We start from the raw sequence: 20,331 nt of genomic DNA on the forward strand, positions 1-20,331 counted from the left end.
TATTTTGAAAAAAATAAATATGTGAACGGGTTCTTAAATATTGTAACATGATAAGTATTGGTTAAAAATTAAAAAATCAAATTTTGTTACATGCAAATTCATAACCAAAATAAATTGTGGTTGTTATTTTATAAACTTGATTTATATATGAATTAAATTATAATATTCAAATTAATCATGAAAATGTGAGATTTGATTAAATGATATATAAATTATACATGCATTATGTTTATTATCTTCTATATAACTTAAACTTTAATATTAGTAAGAAAATGAAAGATAAAACTTACTGTTTTGGGAGGTACTTGGAACATATACTGGATCTCATTGATATTACCCTCTATTTTCCCTTGCTTGCCATTAAGTGAACAATCCTCCACCATAACCAACATGCATGTTGTTTTAAACTCTTGGTGATGAATATCTCTTCATTTTTTTTGCCATTGATGCAACTTTTGTTTGCTTTCTATCTTTTTTAGAGAATTTCTATTTGCTTCACCCTTTGAAACTTGAATTGCATGCCTTCATTGTTTAAAAAATAACAAATCTGCGTATTAAAATTATGGGGAAAACAAATGTAAATTCACCAATTGAAATTTTAGATTTTGGGAGAAGAAGAGCCATTATTGGGTTGTGAAGATTCTTGAATGTGAAGAAGTAAAGAGAAGAATGGGTGTTTTTTTGGTAGGAAGATATGCGTGGAAATAGAGATTGGTTAAGCAACAAATGATAAACCACTTTATCATCATTGGGTTGTGATATATTGCAATTGGGTGAAGCATATGGGCTAAGCATAAATGTGATTGAAAGTATACGTGGAAATGGGTTAAGCAAAAGAGAATATGAGGAGTCTTCAAGCATACTAATAAAGTAATAATTGGGTTAATTTGGTGCAATTGGGTTAAGTAGTATACATGTTTTTTTAAGTGCAATTAGGTTAAGTGCAATTGAGAATTTTAAATACTATTTCACAGTATGTAATAATGTAGATTTTGTTCCTGTCAAATAATTCATATCAGGTGCAATTTTGACATCAACAAGTAACTATGTACTGAAGGAGCAAACTCAACCTTTATCTGATATATCTAACGGTACGACAATTAATATTTTATGCCAATTAGAATAATAACTATATTTTTATGCCAATTAATATAATAACTATATTTTTATGCCAATTAATATCTAACGATATATTGTCTAATTTGATCTACCTTCTTAAACAGTTCTTAGTTGTGCAACCTCTATTTGTAATAGCAATGCACATATTACAAGACAAAAAAGAAGGTGTATACTGAAAGACAAACATCACAAGGGTACATGTTCTTACGAAAATATGAAAGAGAATGGAACTCCATTCAATTGTATTTCTTATAACAACAAATGTAATTCGTATTATTATAGTTTTTTTTATTTCTTTTTCGACGGTTCACCTTCGAAAACTATGAAAACACATAATCGAGGTATAAGTACTAATATGCAGCATTTTTTAACACAAATGACATGTTCTCTTTTCATCAAATTAACCTATTACCTTAAAATCTCATATTAAATATATCTTAACTAATTCATTTACAAATAGACCATTTTAAGGAATTCGAAGTGAAAAGTATCAATGTCTAGCATTGTTAAAATATTGCATATATTACTTTTATTTGTTGATATATAGATGAATTTCGTATATATTTGTATTGTCTAATTTTTATTGTATAATTTGTATTATAGTTCTCGATAATAAAATATAACTATAGTAATTATATAGTTCATTGAGCTGTATAGTAAGACACCTGTTATACTAAAAATACGATAGAAAACAAATTCATTGAGTTGTATTTCTTCTAATATCAAAAGTAATTTCACATAATATTACTATTATAATATAGATGACAATACATATATTAATATTTGCTCTATATTTTTTAAAAACCCTTTTTAATATTTAAACCGTGCAAACTGATAATAGTGTACTACTTATAAAGTACTTTGTGATCAAATGATCACAATAACTTATAATTATTTATTATTTAAGCATTCCTTTTAATTTAATGATACATATAATTTATTATAAGTTATTTTCTTATGCCTACATAACGACTACTCTCCAGTAAATTATCATCAAAGGTCATCGAATTATTGTGCTGTCGACACAACACCGCTCAGTAACATTACAAACGGTTAGTATGTCCATATATATATATATATATATATATATATATATATATATATATATATATATATATGCTAGCTTTTTATGCACGCGATGCGTGCGATGATATTTTCAGGCCTAAATAATATTACTAAATAGTAAACAAAAAGAAAATGCAAGTTAGTATTTTACGGTCACCTTCATTTTGTGAATAAGATTATTTGAAATACAATCAAATAGTACTCCTTCTACATTATGTTCTTTCTTTTGCAGTCATTAACTCTTTGCATTTAAGTAGCATTACAGTATTACTCCCTTAGTTAAACTTATCTCTATTGAACAAAAAAAAATTGAGTCCATATTATTTGTTACGTTGAATTTCCAATGCAACAATATTATAATTTGGCTAATTTATACTTTGATCTACACTTGTATTTGAAACCCATATTATAATTTGGCTAATTTATACTTTGATCCACACTTGTATTTGAAACCCAAAATTTTGAGTGACGTGCTGTAGCCTGTAGGCACATCCTTCTAGAATTTTAAGAAAAAAAAATTTCATTACCTTTTCCACTACTTGGCAACATCAGTATAATTCCGCTACTTTTGCTATTCATTTTCTCTCTCCTCTCACTAAAAATCTAGAACCATATTTTCAAGGAACCTAGTTCATCAAACTATACACTATACAATAAGAAAATCAGCCTTTTCAAGTATTAAGCAAAGCAGTAGATCTAATTCATCAAAAATTATCAGTATCAACCACTTTTGAAGGAAGCAAACCAACTTCAGTTTTTTCTTAGGTCGATTTTCTAACAAAGAAAGGTAATTTTTAAATCAACTTCAGTTTTTTCTTGGGTCGATTTTCTATCACCCAAAATTTAATCCAAAAGTATGAATCAATTTCAGTTTTTTTCCCTTCCTAACATCTAAATTATGATTTCACAAACTTATGTTTAAAATTTTCATCAGTCTCATATTTAAAATTATATTTGAGATAAAATTGTAAATTTTCATACACAATTTGATATTGGAATTTTTTAAAAAAAACAAAAATCGTTTCTTTTATCTTGTTTTCTGATTTAACATGAAAATGAATTAAATTTAAATTGTAAAAAGCCCTTTTTTTCCATTTTAAAATTTTACAGTTGTTTTGGTGCTTAATTTCACTATTTGTTTTTGCAAAATAATGTAATTTTTTTTTTCTGAAAATGGTTTTAGCAAATTAATTTAATTTTTTTTCTGAAAATTGATTTTTGCAAAAACCGTTCGCGAAAACTTTGATTTTGGTTTTTTTTTTTCAAAATTTTTTTGTGAAAATGGTTTTTTTGCAAAAGTTATGAGCAGAATTTTTAATATTGGAATTTTAAAAAAAAAAAACTAAATTTGTTACTTTTATCTTGTTCTCTCATTTCATGTGAAAATAAAGGGTTAACTTTAAGTCCTTTTTAACTAATTGCTATCATCTCCCTTTTTCTGTTAGTCGCTACATAACAATTACTATTGTTTTTCAACTAATTTGAAATAACTTGGAAGATTAAAAGAAATATATACCTTTTCGGAAGTTTGCAAATCGCCGATGGACAAATATGTGATATCCCCGTCGAAGTTTTATGTTTTTTTTACAGATTTTCATGCATAGCGTGTCTATGTAAAGAATAATTTGTAAGTAAAATTTGTGAGTTCTTGAAGATAATGATTTGTAAGTGAATTTTGTGAATATTTTTTTATGTATTTACGCCCTACTATATTAGTTTTGGTTTGTCAGTTAATTTTTAGTTTTTTGTAAAGTTTAGTGATTTGCGGGATTTCTTGAACGTGATTTAGAAAGGGATTTGTAAAGTTTCTAACATAAGTGATTTGGGAGTGATGTTGAAATTTAATTTCCGGTAGCTTTATTTGAATCCCCATTTTGATATTGATATTATTTTTGTACTTTAGTAAGGGAAAGGGGGGCAAAATAGTCAGTTCAAAAGAGGACACCATAGGTCCCCCCTTCCCTTATGTAATAGAGATATTGTCATTTGTTATCAAATATATAAGTAATTTTTTGAAACTAATTAATAACATTTCTTTCTTAAGGCCCAAGTTACAGTTATGCTCTACTTATTATTGATCAACCATCATCCAACCAGCACAACATTGACATAACACCACTTAGCAACATTACAAACAATCAGTATATTTAAATTGAATGTTATGGGTCATTCCATATTCAAAAGATACATAGATTTAGTGGACTATATATATTTTTAGATTTGAGCATTAATGAACATGACTGCCATTCTACTAAGGTCAATCGACAAAAGCGAAGGGCAATAATAGCCGAGAAGCGTATAGTAGAAGGTTGAACAATAAATTATGTACCATAATGAAGTTTGATGAATATTATTTTATCTATTACCATTAAGTGGGATACTTCATTAAAACGATTTCTTACTATTTGTGTAGATGTTCCATATTATGTACAACTATCACCTACATCTGGGAGACTGGGGTCATGGTAAACGGTCAGTGTACTGTTAATGACATCGAACGAGAACGTGAGTGCTTTCTTTTTGTTATTTGATATCCATCAAATGAAGTAATTTATTTATTGACATTTCTAACAACAAATTGTTATATAAAAATCTTTAGAAAATGAGGTCACTCCTTCCTACGAAAGTGGTTATTTGTCACCATCTGTTGTTAACAACGAAAATATATGTACGTGTTACAACCATACTCTACTTGCATTTATTCCACACTTGAACTATTATTATTTTAACAATTATTATTTATTACGTTCAGATGTTAATTTCGATTCAAAGTCAGCACGACAAAAAAGAAGGCTTATATTGAATGAAAAGCGTAATCTTGGTATGTTTAACGTTATATGTGTATATATATGTACATATGAAACTATTTGTTGTGCAAAATAATATTATTAACTTCACATCGTGTTATTTACTTTGAGTTCATGAAGTTGAAAACCGAAAACTACTACGTTTAGAAGAATCTAGAACGAAGTGCAAATATAACAAAATTGTCGCTCAGAGTAAAAAAGTTCTCAATCAAGTTAGACAACAATTAAATCTAGGTACACAGTTTCTTATGTTTTTTAATAATCAAATTGAAAATCTTTGTTATGAATCTTTTATGTATAACTAATTAAATATTATGTATAACAGCAAGTACAACCGAGATTAACACGTCAAACATAATAGATGGTTCCCTTCAGATAGAGGTGGATGATCATGAGAGTGTTGACAATACTGCTAGCAATGAAAACAATGTTTTAGGTATTCTAAAACAAAGTTTATAATTAGTTGAAAGTTAGTTGGCAACTTATACGTACATTGAAATTATATTATACTTAAATTTGAAATTTGTAATATAGATTATTGGGAGATGGGAGATCCAATATGGGAATGTGAATATTGTGGTGCAATGATGTGGTTCGAGGAAAGAGCAAAAAAACATATCAAAACTGAGAAGCCCAAGTTCTCACTTTGCTGTATGCAAGGCAAAGTTGTGCTACCTTTACTACGCCGCCCTCCACAACTCCTTAGTGACTTGCTTGAAGGAAAACATCCAAGAAGTAGGAACTTTATCGAGAACATACGACCATATAATATGATGCATTCGTTCACATCGATGGGAGGGAAGATACAAGCACCATCCACTCAAGGACGTGGACCATATAACTTTAAAATAGGTGGTCAGAATCATCATTTAATTGGTAGTTTGTTGCCGAATGAAGGCTCGCGTCCAAAGTTTTCTCAGCTTTATATATATGACACAGAACATGAGATTGCTAATAGAAAGGCTGCTTATAGGTAAATCACACATTACCTTTTACAAAATATACTATCTTGCTTTACTAACTAAATTTATATGAAAATATTTGCGTTAAATAATGTAACTATTTTTTTAATGTTTATGCCAGTTCTAGAAATCCCGAAAATTTTGAAGATCCTCTAATTGCGCAATTACAAGATATGATAGATGAACACAATCCTCTTCCAAAGAATTTCAGGATGGCCAGAGATCGCTTTATTAGTGATTCGTATCAAAATGTTCGGTTACAGCTAATTGTAAGGAGGGATACTGATGATAGGACATATAATTTACCAACAACATCTGAGGTTGCTGCGTTAATAGTTGGAGATAGGGATGGCAATGGGTCCTGGACACGATCCAGACCCGACCCATTTATAAGGGCCTGGGTCCAGAAATTTTTGACCCAATGGGTCCGGGTTGGGTTTGGGTCCCGAAAAGCATGGGTCGGGTCTGGGTCTGGGTCCGGGTCCACATATGCTAGACCCAGACCCGCCCTGCGGACCCATTTACATATTAGAAATTTTTTTTTTACCTAAACTCTAAAATTTTATGAGTTGTGATTTTGTGAACTCGTTAGTGTTGTAACTCCACTAAGACATGTAACTTTGTAAGTTGTAACATTTTAATATTTTACGAGTTAATTCTTAAAATTCGTTTTAGAGAATGCTTTAACCATGGATACAAGAACCAATATATATTACGGCGAAAATTTTTGATTACGTATATTAAAAAATGTGATGAAAACTTTAAACTAAGAAGGACCCATTTAGGACCCAGTAAGGACCCACTAGACCCAGCGGATCTGGGTCTGGTCTGAAAAATCTAGACCCATCGGATCTGGGGCGGGTCTGGGTCAGTGAAAAATAAATGGGTCTGGGTCCAAGTGGACCCGACCCAGACCCGCCCCATTGCCATCCCTAGTTTGAGACATTGAAACACGAAATGGAAAATTAAAGCAAATTTCTAAACTTCATCCTTCTTATCTACCTTTGCATTATCCCCTTCTCTTCCCATATGGCGAGGATGGATATCGGGTGGATGTTTTCCATAGAGATAAAAGTCCCCCTACTGGCAATTCAAAAAAAAAAGACAGACTTACTATGAGGGAATGGTTTGCGTATCGGATGCAAGATCGTAAAAATAAGGCCCCTACCATACTACTTTCGCGGCGACTATGCCAACAATTTTGCGTCGATGGATATACGATGATGGAAGCTGAACGATTGTCGTTTGTCAAGTATAACCAACAAAATTACAATCACTTGAGCATTGAGTAACTCAACTGCATTTTGGACTTTCTCTCTCCAGATTTTCTCTCCACGTACATTGTATGGTGGTGGCTATGGCAAGATCATCTAGAGGAGCGGGAAAGAATGGAGGTAATGCAGGAGGTATGAGGAAATCAGGTCCTAGTTTAGACACTCCAAATAGGAAAACGAAGACATTGGATGCAGTAATGGGAATCACACCATTGGAGATTGATAACGAGACTGAGATTATTCAGGAAGAAATACTTTCACCTCGAACTTCTTTGAGAGAACTACAGAATCAATCTGAACTGAGGGTGAATTTTTCGGATTGGATAGAATTGATCAACAAGACAAAAGAGGTTATGTCTGGAGAACAGAGAAGCAGGATTCAATTCGGAGGTAATGATCCTATTCCGATTTTTTTGATGAAACAGTAAGTAATAAGAATGCTGAATTGATTAAAATCGAAATTGAAGATATACAATCCGAGATAGATTACTGGAATTCAGCATTATATTGTTATGTTGTTGGTGCGAATCCACCTGATCATGTAATGGAAGGATACATAAGGAGAATTTGGAGAGATCAGGGGGTAGATAAGGTTTCGATGGTGAAACCTGGAATATTTGTGGTGAGATTTCGATCAGTGGAGATGAGAGATAAGGTTTTGAATGGCAGCATTCCTTTTTTTGATCATAAACCAGTGATTTTGAAAGCCTGGGATCCAGAGGTTGATATTCAGAGATAGGAGATTCGAACACTGCCTATATGGATCCAGTTGAAGCTGGATTTCAAATATTGGGGTGAACAATGCATTTTTAAAATTGCAAAATCCATTGGTAAACCAATCAAGCTTGATCAAGCTACAATTAAGCGCGAGAAATTGCAATATGCGAGAATGCTGATTGAGGTTCAGTTGGATCAGCTGTAACCTGAGAAGATTGAGTTTATCAATGAAGTGGAAAATATTATGGAGGTAGAGGTGAAATATGAATGGAAACCAGTTACATGCTCATCATGTAATGGAATGGGACATACTAAGGAGGAGTGTAGGAAGCCTGAGGTAAAGAAGAAGCAAATGTGGCGTGCAAAGGGGCAAATGCAAATTGAAGATAGGACTGTAAAGACTGGAATGGTGAAGGAGGTGAATCAGGTGGTAACTCAGGTGGTAAAGGAATTCACAAATGTTGTAAAAAGTACAAAAGCTCAAAGGGCTGCTACTAGCCAGATTCCACTGTATAATGGGTTTGATGTATTAGCAGATGAAGAAGATGCTCTGGTGATAGGCAGGGTGAATGAACAACAAGGGAGGCAGACTGAAGAGGCGGAAGGTGGAAGTCCTTCCAAAAAGGATGGATAGCATAATATGCTGGAATGTGAGGGGTGCTAACAATCCTGCTAAACAAAGAGAAATCAAGAAATTCTTGAGCTCTAGGAAGGTAGGTTTAGTTAGCCTCCTTGAAACTAAAGTAAAGGCAAGTAATATAGACAGCCTTTACTTCAATCTATTTCATGGATGGTGCTTTACATCTAATTCAGCTTTGCACAAGGGTGGGAGAATTGTGGTAGCATGGAACCCTGGAAGTTTTAGCTTAGATATTATAGCTATGACTAGTCAAGTGAGTTTTATTGTACTTTTTTGTATGCAATGAATGATGGCCAAGGTACAAGAATAGCTTGGAAAGACTTGGAAGATCTGGCCAAGGGCATTGCTGGTCCTTGGATATTGGCAGGAGATTTTAACTGTGTCATGAATGTTAGTGAGAGGATTGGATCTGTGGTGAGGCATCAAGAGATTGCAGAGTTATGTAGTTGTATGAATGTTTGTGGTATGCAAGATATGGCTAGCACTGGTTGCTTATTCACATGGAATAAAAAACAACAGGGAGAAAGTAGAGTTTATAGTAAACTGGACAGGGTTATGATCAATCAGGAGTGAACAAACCAATTTCAGCATTTAACTGCTCAGTTCTTACCTGAGGGCTTATTTGATCACTGTCCAGTAGAAGTTCATGTGTACCCTCAGTTGCAGATGGGGAGAAGGCCTTTTAAATACTTTCATATGTGGAGTCTCTCTGGAAAATTTAATGATATTGTTACAGAAGCTTGGAGTATTCATAAGGTGGGGACTCCTATGTATCAGGTGGTGAAGAAGCTGAAGAATGTAAAGGAGGCTCTCAAAAGGTTAAATAAGGAGGGATTTGATGAGATTCAAAGTAAGGAGCTGGTTGCTCAAACTGAATACAAATCATTGCAAACTCAGTTACATCAGAATCCTGGTGATATTGAGTTAGCTGATAAAGAAAGAGCTACTGGCCATGAGTATAGTAGAGTTCATAAACAACACATGGCTTTCTTGGCTCAAAAAGCTAAATTAGCATGGTGCAAAGGAGGGGATGAGAATAGTGCAATTTTTCACCAGTCAATAAGAGCTAGAAGGATGCAGAATACAATATATGCTATTCATGATGAGAAAGGTGTCTGGCAAGATGCAGTGCAGGGTGTGAATGAAAGCTTCCTTAGGTTCTACCAAAATCTATTAGGTAGTGCTATGGAAGATAGAATTCCTGTGAAGAAAGAAGTTATTGAGAAGGGTCCCAGGCTAACAGCTGATCATATTGCTATTCTTGTAGCTGAGTACACAAGAGATGAAGTGAAGACAACAATGTTCTCAATTGAGGGGAACAAAGCCCCTGGCCCTGATGGCTTTGGAGCTCACTTCTTCAAGGATGCATGACACATAGTTGGAGAAGAGGTAACACATGCTATCCTTAATTACTTCTAAACAGGCAAATTGCTAACTAAGGTGAATACAACTATTTTAACCTTGATTCCCAAAGTTAGTTGCCCTGGAAGTGTGGTTGAATTTCGACCTATAGCCTGCTGTAATGTGCTGTATAAATGCATCACTAAGGTGCTTTGCAACAGATTGAAAGTTGTACTACCTGATATCATAGCAGAGAACCAAGGTGCATTTGTCCAGCAAAGGTATATCATACATAATGTTATGATATGTCAAGACCTTGTGAGGTTCTATGGAAGGAAGAGTATTAAGCCTAGTTGTCTAATGAAATTAGACATGAAAAAGGCATATGATACTATTGATTGGGATTTTCTACATGAGATGATGATTGAATTGGGCTTTCCTAGGAAGTTTATACAGTTAGTAATGAACTGTGTAAGAACACCTAGGTTCTCTTTGATGATCAATGGAAGTATTCATGGCTTCTTTGCATCTAAAAGGGGGCTAAGGCAGGGAGATCCTATTTCTCCTTTATTGTTTGTCATATGCATGGAGTATTTATCTAGGATTATGATGAAGCTCGGTGAATCAAGTGATTTCCAGTTTCATCCAAGATGCAAAACACTAAAATTGACCCATCTAGCATTTGCTGATGATATCATTTTGTGTTGTGGTGGTGATTTTCAATCCATACACAAGATGTTGCAGGCCTTTAAACTGTTTTCTCAATCATCAGGGTTGTGTGTAAATGAGCATAAATCAGATTTCTATACTGCTAATGTTGATGAATCAGTGATTCAAAGAGTTAAAGAGGTTTCAGGGTTTAATCATAGTAGGTTACCTTTTAAATACCTGGGGGTACCTATATGTGCTAGAAGGGTTAATGTTGCTGAGTGTGAAGTTCTGCTGTCCAATATGTGTGCAAGAATCAAAGTTTGGGGCAGCAGGAACATTTCATATGCTGGAAGAGTCTAGTTGATCAACTCAGTGCCGATAAGTATTCATATCTACTGGGCACAAGTCTTTATGCTGCCTCATACTGTGTTAAGGGACATTGAGAAGATTTGTAGAGCCTTTTTATGGTTTGGGAATTATTTTAGTAATGTCCCTGGTAGCATTAAGTGGGAGAAGGTGTGTAGTCCTAAGGCTTCAGGGGGTCTTGGATTCAGGAGAATTAAGGAATGGAACATAGCTGCACTTGCAAAATATGTATGGGAAATTACAACAAAGCAAGATAGCTTGTGGGTTAAGTGGGTGCATGCTGTGTATATCAAAGAGGAAAGTTGGTGGAGTTATAATCCACCTAAGAACTGCTCTTGGTATTGGAAGCAAATATGCAATGTAAAAGAGACTATGAAGCTTCACTACACTGAAGCTGAGATGAAGAACATGATACACTTCAAGTAAAGGAGGTGTATAATAAAATCATAGGGGAAAGGGAGAGAGTTTACTGGGATAAGATGATCTGGATTAGGCTGGCAGTGCCTAAACATAGAGTGATTAGCTGGCTAACTATTCAAGGTAGACTCAAAACAGCTGATAGATTATGTCAGATGGGAGTTATAAGTGATTCTCAATGTAAACTCTGCTGTGAACATACAGAGAGTCATCACCATTTGTTTTTCCAATGCTCATATGTAAAGAGAGCTCTGAAGTATGTCTTTGAATGGCTGAGTTTTAAATGCAGTCAAGATTAGTTGATGAGAATAATGATGATGCTGAATTGCAGAAGAGGAAAGTCCAGAGTACAGAAGCAGATACATGCTGCAGTAATCACATCTAGTGTTTATTATGTCTGTTGGGCAAGGAATGAGGTTCAGTGGAACATGGTGGTCTGGAGACCAGAGAAGTTATATAGAATCATTATAGAGTTTATAGTTATGCGTGTTACTAGTGTATTGCCTAGGAAGATTTCTAGCAAAGATATAGAATGGTGGGAAAATGTAAAGTGCAAAGTGTATAGTGTATAGCTTATAGCTGAAATTTTGTAGCTTCCCTTGTGTGGAGGAGTCCAACCTAGTTGGTTTGCTCCCCAGGGGATAGCTGTTGATGTATTGTGGTTTCCGGTGATTAATACTACTTACTCTTACTTAGCAAAAAAGTATAACCAACAAAGTTTTAGAGCGGATAATGTAAAGAACCTAAGGGGAGCAACAGATCGAGGAGATACAGAAGGTGCATCTACCGGTAGTCGTGTTGTTATACCAGCCTCATTCACTGGAGGACATAGTTACATGAGAGAGAATTACCAAGATGCGATTGCTATTTGTAGGTGGTATGGCTACCCAGATCTGTTTATAACCTTCACATGTAACCCAAAGTGGCCCGAGATCACACGGTTTGTATCGAAGAGGGGCTTAAGACCTGAAGATAGACCGAATATTATATGTCGAGTGTTTAAGATGAAACTTGATCAGCTGGGATAAAAACATCTTCGGCCGAGTACGAGCAGGTAATCAAAATTTTGAGGTTCAAGTAAATATATGTACATATGAATGTGATATTATTGAAAGTGTTTTATACGTATATGTATTTTTGAAACTTGAAACTTACGCTTAAAAAATATCCCATAACATGTCTTAACCATTTATCTAAATTTCAATCTTACAATTGTGTACACCGTTGAATTTCAAAAGCGTGGCTTGCCCCACACACACATTCTTTTGTTCTTATATCGTGATGACAAGTTTCCTAATGGCAATGCAATAGATAAAATTATTTGTGCTCAGCTGCCAAACAAAGATAAAAATCAAGAGTTGTACGATGTTGTCAGAGAGTTCATGATCCATGGTCCATGTGGTGCTTTGAACCATGATGCGCCATGTACCACGGGGAAGAAGTGCACAAAAAATTCTCAAAAAAGGTTCAATGAGAGAACAACTGTTGATGAAGATGGATATCCTGTTTACAGGAGAAGAGATAGTGGTGCAACCGTCGAAAAGAATGGCGTCACGCTCGACAATAGATTTGTCGTTCCTCATAATCCTGAGTTGTTGTGTAAGTATCGTGCCCACATTAATGTAGAATGGTGCAACCAATCTAGATCGATCAAATATTTGTTTAAGTATATCAATAAGGGGTATGATAGAGTCACGACAATAGCGTACCGAAACCGTCAAAACTCTGAAGATCCAAAGGAAATAGATGAAATCAAAATGTATTATGATTATCGATACATATCCCCATGTGAAGCCATGTGGAGGATTTTTGGTTTCACTATTCATTATAGAACACCAGCTGTCGAAAGGTTGAGTTTTCACTTGCCTGACGAGCAGACCTGTGCTTTACACTGATGATGCTGATTTAGAATCCGTGCTCGAAGACCTAATATTGAGAGGACAAAATTTTTTCATGAAGGAGTGTAACAAAAGATATGCTGAAGCAAGAGAACTTGCTACGTTGAATTCCCTACGAAATTTGTATGGCAACAAGGTCCAGTGAATGGACACCTCGAAAAAAGGGATTTTGCATCGGAAGAATTTATCATGTGTCCCAGGACAGTGAAAAATTCTATTTGCGGACATTGTTAAATTTTGTGAAAGGTGCAACTGTTATGAAGACATACGCGTTGTTGATGGAGTACAATATGCAACATTCAAAGAAGCATGTTATGCTAGAGGTTTGTTAGATGATGACAAAGAGTATATTGATGCTATAATTGAAGCTGGTTTTAGAGAATCTCAAGTATCTCCGCAATCTTTTCTGCATGCTATTGTTTCAATGCAGTTTGACAAAACCTGAGACTATTTGGGAAAAAACTTGGCACCTTCTTTCCGACGATATTTTACATAGACAACGTAGACTTCTCCAAGACACGGGTATATTTACTTTTATATCACTTTATGTAATAAATGTCTATACTAAATTATCTTACAGAAATAACTTAAATTTTTTCCTATCACACATTGTGTTCGTTTTTGCAGCATTACGTCTAAGTGATGAACAGTTGAAAAACTTTGCTTTGGCTGACATCGAAGCTAAGTTACAGAAAGTATGGTAGCACCCTTCGTAAATTTACCGGAATGCCATTTCCAAATCACTTGATTGTTCAATGGTCAAAATAAGCTCATTACGGGTGAGCTTTCGTATGACCAAGAGCAATTACAAAAGGGGTTTCAAGATCTTTATGCTGGAGTGACTGATGAGCATCGTGGAATTTATAATGAGATCATTCTGCTGTATTGCGCGGTAAAGGAGTGTATTCTTTGTATATGGTTTGGAGGCACGGAAAGACATACCTGTGGAGATTATTATGTGCAGCATTAAGGCGTAAAGGGGAAATTGTTTTGCCAGTTGCATCAAAGTAGAATCGCCTCTTTGTTGCTTCCATGTGGGAGAACTGCGCACTCTAGATTTGGCCTACCTATAAATGTCGATGAGAACTCAACATGTCATGGCATTAAGCCTGGATCGGACTTGACAGGACTACTTATGAAGATAAATCTTATCATTTGGGATGAAGCTCCCATGATGCATAAATATTGCTTTGAAGCTCTTGATAGAAGCTTAAAGGATGTTATGCAATCAATAAATCCAACAAATTGTTATATCCCATTTGGTGGTAAGGTGGTTGTGTTCGCTGGTGACTTAAGACAGATATTGCCTGTTATCCCAAAGGTAGCAGACAAGATATTGTATTTTCAGCAATCAATAGTTCTTATTTATGGGACTTTTGTCGTGTGCTTAGATTGACGCAAAATATGCATCTCAGAATAGGATCTGATAAGTCAAATCTGGAAGAAATTACGGAGTTCTCTGAGTGGATTTTGAATATTGGAGACGGCAAAGTTGGTGAACCGAATGATGGTGAAGCCAATATAGAAATTCCTCATGAAACATTGATATACAAAGGAGATGACCCTATTTCTGCAATAGTCGATAGCACATATCCTGATTTAGAAGATAACATCTGGGAAGCAAGTTATTTTCAAGAAAGAGCTATTCTTGCTCCAACTAATGAAATTACCGACATGGTTAATGATCGTGTTTTGTCACGCTTACCAGGTGAAGAAAGAACGTACTTGAGTTCAGATGCGATTTCAATGGAGGAAGGGAATTTCGGAATACACGAGATGTATTCTACTGAATTTCTGAATACGATCAAGTGTGGTGGTTTACCAGTGATGGTACTACGGAATATTGATCAGACTTCTGGGCTTTGCAATGGTACTATGCTAGTCGTGAAGCACCTTGGCAATCGAATTATTGAGGCAGTTGTTATATCTGGTAGTAATGTTGGTGATAAAGTTTTTATTCCGAGGATGACACTTACCCCATCAGATGCAACAAAGTTCCCCATAAAATTTCAAAGAAGACAATTCCCATTGGTTGTTTGTTTTGCAATGACAATCAATTACAGCCAAGGACAGTCCTTAGCGGCACGTTGGTTTATATCTCCCTCGACCAGTGTTCAGCCACGGACAATTGTATGTGGCTATTTCAAGAGTTACAAGCAAAAAGGGTTTGAAAATCTTGATATGTGATAAGGATCGTGGTAACTCATCCGTTACAACCAATGTGGTCTATAAGGAAGTTTTTCAAAATGTTTGAATTGTGTATATAATTGTAATTGACACCGTTTTTTATGTTTCAATAAAGAGAAAGTGTAAAAGTTTGTTCCTTTAATAATATGTTGTGTATTCGATTTGATTTCAAGTTTTATTTTCACACTCTCATTAAACAAAAATGTTATTGTCGCATTAATAATCTTTTTGTCTATAAAATAATTTATAACATAACCTAAAAATATGGCCTCCCGTGCATTTTTGCACGGGTTAAAAACTAGTTCCTAATTAATTTGCTTATGTGTTAATTTTATGGAATTCACAGCCACCAGCTTGCAAAACAATATTCACTTTCATTCTAATTGCTAAAAAAGAAAAAAGAAAAAAGAAAAAAGGAAATATATTATATGTATTTGAAATTAATGCAAAAACTAAATAAAAATGGATTGCACTCCTCAGATTAAGAAATAAAAAATATAGGCAAGTTGTTACTATGATGGTGATGTGTTAGCTCTTTGAAATTCATAGCCAAGGTTAAGCTATGCCCAACAAGTGTTCATGTAATCACGACAACATCTCGCCTTTTCAATTCAAATTTGCAACCTAATTATTATAGGAAACAAATCAATTAATATTGTATAACCACTAGACTAAGTTGTATTTATTATTATAAAATATTATATTAATAAATGAATTTTTTTTCTTACCCGGGACATAGCCCGGGCCTAATAATTAGTTGAGAACTAAAAAGTCGCCTCAAATTTAACTAGCAACTTCAATTCGTTTAATACCGGCAACAACATTACATTTTTGGATGCAAATTTTTAACTTTTTTTGGCAGGCAACAAATCAGCATCATAATACAATTAATCGTAAAAATCATCTTCAATTTAGGATTGCTCTGTGTCAAGTGTCAACCGAGTCAGTAATAAATCATGATTGATATCATTAATCCGAGTATCTGTTATTCTAGGCATTTTGCAGTATTGCACAATCAACCATTTATTACTCTCTCCGTTCCATAATATAAGCCCTGATTATGTTTTCAGGCGAGGATTAAGGTAAAGTGGAAAAAATATTTATTTTTATCGGAAAACATCTATATTGTTTTTCTTTTTAATAAAAAATAAAATTTGAACATTAATGTTGCATGGTTTAATGTGTAGAAGAGTTCAATGGGAAAAAAGATTTCATTTTATCATTAATAATGGTGTATTAGAAGCTGAAATTATAAGAACTTTATGGAAATTAAATTAGTTTCATGAGAGTATTTTTGACATAATTATTGATTTAAAATAGAAGTAAGACTTATATTTTGGCCTTTTGATAGGAATTAAAGGGGACTTATATTATGGGACGGAAGGAGTACTACTATACTATATATTACAAGAGATTTACTTTTTCTTTTAAAAGAACAAGAAATTTACTTTACTATACCAAAAAAATAAAACTAAAAACACTAAAGAGTGAAAAGTATTTTTCTTATTTCTTGGCTTTGTACCTCTTTCAAAAACTCAAAACAACAAAGAGGGGCCATAAGCATAAAAGTGCAATTAAAGAGAGAAACGAAAATTAATAATAATAATGGAAAGGCACCGTCTATTTAGAAGTTACAATAACAAAGGTACAATTTTTTATAAATCTTATACTTCCTCTGTTCTGAATTAAATGCAACAAATTCACTTTTATACATGCCGATGTATTATTTTGACCACAAATATTTATAATTACATAAAAGTAAAAATTACAAAAGTTACATTTTATGAAAGTAAGTCAGGAGAACAAATCTAACAAGATCCTACTTTGGCCCTTTGATAGGAATTAAATGAGGGTGGGAAAGGGGGAGGCGCAGGATTCGATTTGACGGGGTGAGGAGGGGGAGGCGCGGTCGGAGGGTTGGGGGAGGGGAAGCGATTTTCCGGCGGGGGAAGGGGAGGCGCGGGATTCGAAGGGGAGCAGGGAGGGGGAGCGATTTTCCGGCAGGGGGAAGGGGAGGGGAGGCGCGGGATTCGAAGGGGGACGGGGAGGGGGAGCGATTTTTTCCGGCGGGGGAGGGGGAGCCACGGGATTCGAAGGGGGAAGGGGAGGGGGTGGTTGGGATGTTGTTGTTGTGGGTGGGGTGGGGATGGTGTTGTTGTGGGTCAATGGGTGGTTTTCAGTTTTTGGGTGGGTTAATGGGTGGGTTTTCAGTTTTGGATGGGTTAATGGGTGTCAGTTTTGGGTGGGTTAATGGGTGGGTTATCAATTTTTGGATGGGCTAATGGGTGGGTTAATTGGTAAACTTTTTTATTTACCAATTTACCAGGTTACAGATCATTTATCCTAATTAAGGTTAATGGTGCTATAAAGCTGACTTGACTAGGAATAATCAAAAGTTAGACTTGAAATTGGAAGACCACGCAAAGGTTAACTTAATTAAAATAATTTTTCCTCAGTAATATCACAAATTAGTAACATCCTAAGTGATTAGTTTCATGATTTCGTATGTGGAAAAAAACAGTGATAATTATTAGTTAGTTATAATGTGAACTTTAGTGATGATGAATTTTGATGGTGTCATTTGTAAGACGAGTTTTTTTATAGTTATGTAAGATGACACGAGTAGAAAAACGACGATTTGCGTCTCACCATCTGCGTCGCCCAATAGGACAAACGTCGCAGATGACTCATTTGCGTCGCATGCAATAAGGAATCAACGCAAAATACGACCTATGCGCGTCGCATGAAGCCCACGTGTGACGCAAATAGTCATCTGCATCGCATCCCCCCTCACGTCTGACGCTAATGATTCTCCCTCTCTCTCGCACACTTGCACATGAATAGGTTTTATTTTACGTCGGACCTCATGGTCCATCCGACGCAGATCTGCGGCCCACCAACCAAACATTTAAACTAAAAACTCTAGCGCCCCTTAACTCAAATCAACACTCTCTCACTCTCAAATTCTCTCACTCTCAAATGCTTAACCACGCCCCTTCTCACATTCTCTCACTCTCAAATTCTCCATTCTTACTCTCACTCTGTGAATCATCTTCCCTTTTTTTACTCTCACTCTCACATCTTGCAAACGAACGAATCACATCATATTGGCGACTTCAGCGGACAACTTCAGCGCACGACTATATTGGCGAACGAATTTTCCGGCGAATCACATCATCTTCCGTTTTCTCTCTCGCTTTGACAGGTTTGAATTTGTTTCACTTTTTAAATCTGATATGTTTTTTCATTTTTGGATCTGATTTTTCTATTTTAGTTTTCAAATATGAAAATTCGTTTTTCATTTTCAGATCTGAAAAATAAAAATTTAGTTCATGCAAATGAAAAATAAAAACTTTAATCCTTTCGTTTTTATTTCTATTTTTGTATCAAATTTTTTTTGTTTACTTTTTGGCATTTTTGTAGTTTATTTTCAGATTTCGAATTTTCTTTTTAACCTTCAGATCTGGAATTGGTTCTTCTCGAAGTTGTCTCCCTCGAACACATCGAAAAACGTCGGCCGTTGCAATGTTCCTTTATTAGATTCAGTTTTAATTTTGCATTTTTTTTTACATATTTACAATGTAGTTTTTTTAGTATATATTGTATATATTTTTTTACATATGTTTGTATCTAATATCTACATATTAATGCAAAAATTCGATTGCGATTTTAAGTCATATTGTGGGAATTATTTGCTTTTGGAAACATGTCTTGATTTACCTAGATAAATAGTGAATCAAAACATGCAATACTCTGAGTTTGAGTGCAAAAAAAGTTGATTTTTTTTTTAAAAAAAATGCAAATTTCAGTAATTTGCGTCGCACCTAGAGCCAAATGCGACGCAGATGAGCATCATTTGCATCGCATGTGGCAGTAGGTGCGACGCAAATTACTGTTGCTAACAGCTGCTGGGCATTGGCGTATCTCCCATCTGCGTCGTATGTTGGGATATGTGCAACGCAGATGATTAATCATCTGCGTCGTGTGCTTGTCTGACACAGATACTGTCTCTCTCATCTGCGTCGAGACATGTTCCGTCGAACCAAGGTCCGAGGCAAATGGTGGTCCAGGTCCGATGCAAATTGTTGGTTCTTTACTAGTGTGAGTATAATTAAAAAGGTTTCTTTCCTTTAAGTTTCATAAATCTCATGTACAAACACAAAAGAATAAACACTTTATGTGCTAACACATGATATTAGAGCAATTATCAACTCTAAGAATAACAAAATAGCCAATGTACACTAATGGAAAAATGAAGAAGGGCTACGCTGAAAAAGGCCTGTAGGGTTGCGCTTTTTGACAGCAGCTCTTTCAATAGCAGCCCTTCACAATTTAAGTAGGGCTGCGCTAGAAAAGCGCAGCCCTTCCTACCAAAAAAAAAAAAATTTTTTTTTTTTTGACATTTTTTACTCATAATCTCACATTTTCTGAAATTATACAGAAGAGAAACGAAAATAAACCCAAAACAAAAAAAAGAACGAAACGAAAATGAAAAAAAGGAACAAAAACTAATATACAGAAGAGAAGAAATAATAGATCTGAAAATACAAGAACATTAATCAAAACGAAGATGAAAATACAAGAACATTAATCAAAACAAAGAGAAGTATACAAGAACATTAAATCAAAACAAAGAGAAGTATACAAGAACATTAATCAAAACAAAGAGAAGTATACAAGAACATTAATCAAAACAAAGAGAAGTATACAAGAACATTATAGATCTGAAAATACAAGAACTACCTCCAAACATTAACCTAATAATGTTTAAATACATAAAACAAAACCCTAATACATAATTAAGGAAAAAAAAAATTCGGAAAAACTTAAAATGCCTATTTGGAGGCTTAAACGAACTCGAATGACTTAAAAAGCCTAAACATCACG

The 20,331-nt window shown here is 34.6% G+C and overlaps 1 pseudogene; it reads left to right on the forward strand.

Moving 5' to 3' along the window:
- The first annotated feature begins 10,297 nt into the window (after nt 1-10,297).
- On the forward strand, nt 10,298-15,770 carry LOC104907169 (uncharacterized; annotated as a pseudogene).
- Nucleotides 15,771-20,331: the final 4,561 nt, after the last annotated feature.

This window comes from Beta vulgaris, chromosome 4 (assembly GCF_026745355.1).
Source record: "Beta vulgaris subsp. vulgaris cultivar EL10 chromosome 4, EL10.2, whole genome shotgun sequence".
Taxonomy (NCBI): domain Eukaryota; kingdom Viridiplantae; phylum Streptophyta; class Magnoliopsida; order Caryophyllales; family Amaranthaceae; genus Beta; species Beta vulgaris.